This window comes from Monopterus albus, unplaced genomic scaffold (genome assembly GCF_001952655.1).
Source record: "Monopterus albus unplaced genomic scaffold, M_albus_1.0 scaffold459.1, whole genome shotgun sequence".
Classification (NCBI taxonomy): Eukaryota; Metazoa; Chordata; class Actinopteri; order Synbranchiformes; family Synbranchidae; genus Monopterus; species Monopterus albus.
Window position 1 is genome coordinate 141186 of NW_018128339.1, and position 6388 is coordinate 147573.

General features: G+C 38.4%; 1 protein-coding gene across 1 annotated transcript in view; it reads left to right on the forward strand.

The window, feature by feature from the left end:
- The window catches only part of LOC109952426 (dimethylaniline monooxygenase [N-oxide-forming] 5-like), a 15480-nt gene that overhangs the window by 4392 nt on the left and 4700 nt on the right, over window positions 1-6388 (forward strand).

Genomic DNA, 6388 nt, shown 5'->3' on the forward strand with positions numbered 1-6388 from the left:
CCTGCTGATGGTGTCGTTTCGGTTTCCCATAACCTGCAAAACAAACATGGCTGGCAACAGGTTTGTGTGGACCGAGGAGAACGGTTTCTGTATATAGCACACAAGAGCCCCACCATGGGTGCGTGTTTGAAATGACTATAGATAAGGTTCACAGCTTGCCTCTTAAACCTTCAGTAGGTTGCAGGAGGGGCTAATTTACTGACCATATTTTGAAAACAAAAAATGAAGCAGCTGGAGTAACAAGGTCTGTACATGGCAGACTATCATGAAGAGGGTGCAAGGCACCACATCCTTCTCATTGTCACCTGATTTATCAGCTGTGTAAAATCTTACTCAATGCACCTTTAAAGACACTAAAATGTTCCACAGAGCTGAAGGAAAATGCGCATGATCATTCTCTATATGTCTGTCACTAAAAGTCACCTGCTTTACATTACAAATATTCATTTTTAATATAAAAGTATTGATTCACGGAGCTTTAAAGTTATAGAATCATGATACAAAAACCCTTCTTCTGGCAACTTTAAAAATGTATGGAAGTGATGTAATCTCTTCAAATTAGATGATCTTATTCACAGATAGCAAAGAAACCTGCCTGAGTGGCAACAAACATTGAATTCATGCTTCTACATTAAGTGATTGTTTTCTGCATTGTCCTCTCTACAGCTACTTTGTGTCAAAGCTGACACCCCTGCAGGTGGACTTTGTTTCCTACATGGACGACTTAGCTGGGGAGATTGGAGTGCGGCCAAGTCTCCTCTGGCTCTTCTTCACAGACTACCCACTGTTTAAGAGGGTACTCTGGGGACCTGTCACATCCTACCAGTACCGCCTGACAGGACCAGGGAAATGGGAGGGAGCACGCAAAGCAATCTTCACTCAGTTTGACCGCATGTACCAGCCCCTGAAAACCAGACAGGTCTGAAGTGAACACAGGTTCTGCCACATTCTGCTACCCTGACAATAGAGTGCTGTAGGGATGAGGTATTTCTGTAGGCCAACCTGGAAATTAGCATCACCTTGACAAAAAGCCAATGGGATTTTTTCATAGGCTTTTGGATAATTGCAGAAAACAAGCTCTGTGACAAACAACACTTTCATGTTTTGTTCAGCAAGATAATCTTAACAAATGAGCCGTGCTTTCATGATTTTTGAAGCCCAAATGTTATTGCCAGATGTAAAAAGCTCTTATTAGGCTATAAATTAACTACACCACGGCCCCACGACTTCAGCGTTACCACCATGACTTCCAGTTTGTAATTTGATTTATTTGCTTACCTCTTGTACAAAATCCTTTCCTCCTAGCATGACCTTGTGTTAATCACAAAACTTATTTCAGGCGTCTAACCAAAAACCCATTCCTAACCCATTCATAGCCTTCAGGTCAAGGGAACCAAAAGTGCTAACTGAGTTCTGGGTTTTAGGGCTCACTCTAAATGGCCCTCTATAATCCATGCTAAATGTACAGTACAGCCGTCTGAGGCCCAGATTATGCAAATGGAAACATTTTATTGCATTTCTTCCAGCTGGTGCAGCAAGAGCCCTCAACTGTTGGCCGCCTGATTAAGCTGAGCCTGACCCTCATGGCCGGTGTAGCTGCTGCCTACTATGTCCATCTGTGCAACCCAACCGCTGTCTCCACCCTGCTGTCCAGCTTCCACCGACAAACAGTTTGAACATGCAGCATCAATCAAATGATTAGAAGAGAATGCACAAGCCAAATAACAAACCTGCTGTTTCTAGATCCACTGAGAAGTTAATACATTATACTCTTTGGGTTGTGATTATGGGACTGACTACTGGGTCACTTTCTGAGTTGCTGATTAATGCTACAGGTGTTGCTGTAGCTTTATACTTAGTCTACAGCAACAGTTTTTTTTTTAAATGCTCATATGCAAATATTCAAAATTAATCTGTTTATACTGACCATAACTGTAAAATGCTCAGTCTTTATGATTAAGGTCAGCATTTTCCTTTTTTCAATCATATTTATTTAATTATTTATCTCTTTAATAAAAGCATATGCATGTAAGTGACCATACATAAAATTACAAAAGGCCATGTTGATTGGAGCAATAACAGGAAATACACCTGTTTTGTCAGCATTAATATCCATATTTGATGTCCTCTGTTCAGTGAACCCTGAAGTGATGAATTAAAAAAAAAGGCCCTTTTTGTCCTCAATATGGGAATTACTACACATTGAAGGAAGCGACAGTCTTGCTCTTGGATGCCTCAGTTCTTGTCTTCTGTCCCACTTGATTTGAACCAGAGGACACAAACTGAACTCAATTCAAATTCCTTGGGGTTAAATAAATACAGCCAAGCTCAATAGCTGACATTTGTGGTTTGTACACATTGATTATTTTGTAATGTGTAGGCTACCTACTTACTTAATAACTAACTAATTGATTGATTGATTGGAGGGATGTCTTGTTAGGAGACTTACAAACTGGAGTGTGGATTTTAAAACATTTATTAGGAGCAAAGAACAAAAAAAAAAAAGCTCAAGCAAGCAAAAACACAATGGTCTTCAGATTTAGTTAGCTTGGTGATGAAATGTGGAACTGTGAGATCCCCAAATAGCTTAGCAGGTAGACTAAAACCCGGTAAATACCAAAATAACAGCAAAAGCTAGACACTGACTAATGTCATTCACTCTGCAAGGCAGTGCAGCGAAACACTTTTATACAGTTTGCATTTTCAAACCATCGGTGATAAGCCTATATGTTCAGTCACAGTCTAGGAAGCAACACACTGTCAATGATTTACCCAGGTGAAGTCGCACGTGAGGGTTCACCTATTGTCTGGTTACAGTTTAACATACTGTACAGTCACTGATCAAACACAGGGAAGCTGCAGCGGTTACTGTGCTTGATTTATTGATTAAAAGAACAGGGTCTATCCCACTACTAGTTGTCATAATGGCTACATTTTGAAAAGTATGTCTAAAGATATACTTTAAATAATTAGTCCAATAAGTGATTAATGCATTGACTCTAAAGGCAGCGAAGCTAAAGAGGTCATAGGCTGACAAGTGCAGCATGTAATACCTGCACCTTAATCAAGTCATCAGCACCAGCACCACTCCATGTTGTGGCCCATATAGTCCTATACATACAGTTCAAGGAGCATTACTAGTACTATTGCCCACAAAGGTGTTGTCAGTGCACTGACGCTTTGTCAGTGCATATTCATTATTCTGTGTAATAACAAATAACATCCAATAAAGCACTTTGTAGTAGCTATGGATTTTTTTTCCAACTGATTATGTTGCCATGGAAAACATCTAATGTACTGGGGGGAAAAACCCAGACAGTGTGTCATCGGTCACTGTCTCTGTATATAAAAGTCAGCACTGTCTTGGCACCCTTCCTTCTTTCCAGACACACAGAGCCAAGACGCACCAGGATCAAGGTAGGAAAGAAAGCTGATCCATCACTTTGTCTCTGGTATTTAGGCCACTGCAAATAAATAATATCCATATTTATATTAAAACAAGATGTGTTATTTATACATTAGCACATAATTAACGTGTAATTAACTGACTTAAAACAACCTATTTTAAATGCCTTTGTTATTTTTGTTATTGAACTTGCAAAGTAATAATGAATGGTTAATGTGCAAGAAGTGAAGTTAGCCAGCTGTTTTGGACTTTTGCATATATAAACTAAAACATTTACAGCATAATGGCAACAGTTCATAAATGATGTGCTGATGCATTTGCAAGGCTTAAATGGAGAAGCTACAACAGGCATATTTGGAAACATATGAGTGAAATATATATATATATCTATATATATATTTATACATATACATATATACACATACATACTATTTTCACCCAGAAGGTTACTCCAAAGGTTCAGTACTCTCACTGCAAAATCACTCCAAAGGTTCAGTACTCTCACTGCAAAATCACCTTTGGCCTTCATTGTGGAACTGACAAAGTCTTATGACAGAAGCTGAGGTTAAGCAGACATAGATCTCCCTGTTGATTATGAAACACACCGTACTCAGCTTCTCTGCCAGAGATGTTATTACACTATCACACGGTTTGACTCTGTGGATTTCAATGGGTACAGCAGCAAAAACCAAAACACTCAATAAAAACATATGAAACTCTTCTTCATTGCCTAGAATCATATGCCCAGTATTTTCTAATTAGACACTCATATTTTGTAACTTGGATAAAAGCCATTGTTCAGGTAAAGATCGTGATCTTCATGTCCCTCTTGAAAGCAAAATATTCCAATATACAGTGTGTGTCACCATGTGCCAGTATTGTCAAATCAAAATGTATTTATATAGCACTTTGGTACATGTAAAAGAAACTGATTTGAGGACCTAAGGGATTTATCTGGCTTGTGCCACTGCAGAGGTTCACTGAGGTAATAAGGGGCCAATCCATTAACCCTGTAAGACCCACTGTTGCAGAATTACAACATCACTTTTAACAATTCTTAAAAAAAGGTCAGCAAATGTTTTTTTTTTTCTCAAAACCACATTTACATATTCCTTGGGTCCTATTGTATGTCCTCACAATGCTATTGGATAAAAGAAGTGTTTATAGGTCCGGTCATCTTGCCATGAACTTACTCTGCCTGCAAACTTCGCATCAAGCTGATCTCCTTTTTTTGCACAACTGGATTTGTCAAGATTCAAGTAAGTAAAATTCCTTAAATATTTTTTGTGTGTTTATTACAATGTCTAGAACACAAAAATATTTAGTTATTTTAGAAAACATTAATCAAATTTGATTTAGAGCTTATTATGTCTATGTTGTAATTCTACAACGCCAGGTCAGAGTGGTAGCCTGTTGCATTGTTCAGGGACAGGTGTGAATGGTCTTGAATGTGAACCTGTAAGTGCTCTGGGGGGATGCATATGCATCATAGGCCAGTCAGACAGTATTGTTGTGTTGAATGCAGTGGAATTTTGATCAGCATTTGCATTGAAATGGTAACTGGTACTTTTTATTACCATTATACTTAGATCTCTACCCTTTACACATGGTCTACCACCCTGTCTATTCTTTCAGTTTATCTACTACAATGTAACACCTATATGTATTATTCACATATTTAATTTAAACTTAAACCTTTTCCATTTCAGAATGCCACCGGCACAGAAAGATCATCTATTCAGTGTGCATGATGTATGTGATTTCTGCAGTCCAAAATGGAGAGAGCGACTTTGAAATGGACTCGGATGACACTGATGCAAGTGACTCAGAGAATGAAGTTGCAGATGAAATGGACAAAGAAAACGTTAGGTATTTTTAGTCAGATAGATATTGGATAGATACTTATGTATTAGAAATGTTTAGTGGAGATAGGATGTCTAGTTAGACTGTTAAATGCTTAGTCATGCTTATGAGTTTCTACAGGGTACATCTGGTCAAGGAATGAAAACTCTTTAATTCCTACAACAGAGGCCTCCTAAAACAATATCTGAGAGGTCAAAAAAAAATTGCTCTTTTTTTTTTCTATATTTGGGTCTTACAGGGTTAAGTGCCTTAAAACAAGTAACTTAAACAAATAAAATAGATTCTAAAATAAATTTGGAGCCAGTGAAGAGAATCCAGAACTGGGGTTATGTGGTCATGCATGCAAGTACTTGTCAGCAGATGAGCAGTTGCGTTTTGAACCAGTCTGAGATGAGAAAGAAAAGAATGATTAACTCTGGAGTACAGTGCATTGCAGTAGTGGAGTCTAGAGCTGATGAAAGTATGGATTGCTATTTCAAAATCAGTAAAAAAAAAAAAAAAAAGAAATTAAAACTAAAATCAAACTGTAAATGTCATTGATCAGTAATATGACTGCCGCATATTTGTATTTTTATAATGAAGTACTGTAGCAGAGTTGGAATTATCAGTGAAACAGCTCTCCCTCTGTACCAGAATTGTGTTAACCCTTCTGTTAACCCTAATCACTTTTGCTTTTGACCCTAATCTAATCATCACATTCCCACTATTTTCCCACTTCCTGTTGCAGCTCCATCATGGTGCACAGAGTAGCAGTGATTGGGGCCGGCCCCTCAGGACTGACCAGCGTGAAGGCTTGTCTGGATGAGGGCATGGTGCCAACCTGCTTTGAAAGCAGTGATGACCTGGGTGGACTGTGGAGATTCAAGGCAAGACTTTTCTCTGGAAAAAGTTATTATGAGATTTTTTTTTCTCTGCTTTTTAGGATTTTTAAAGCATTTCATATAAACTTTGATAAATAGGATTAAGCTGTCAATCTTATCTTCATTTCTTAGCGTCGGTACTTTTGACATTTGCTTTTCTGCAGGAAGTATCAGACCCCAACAGAGCCAGCATCTATCGTTCCCTCACCATCAACATCTGGAAGGAGATGATGTGCTACAGTGACTTCCCCATTCCTGC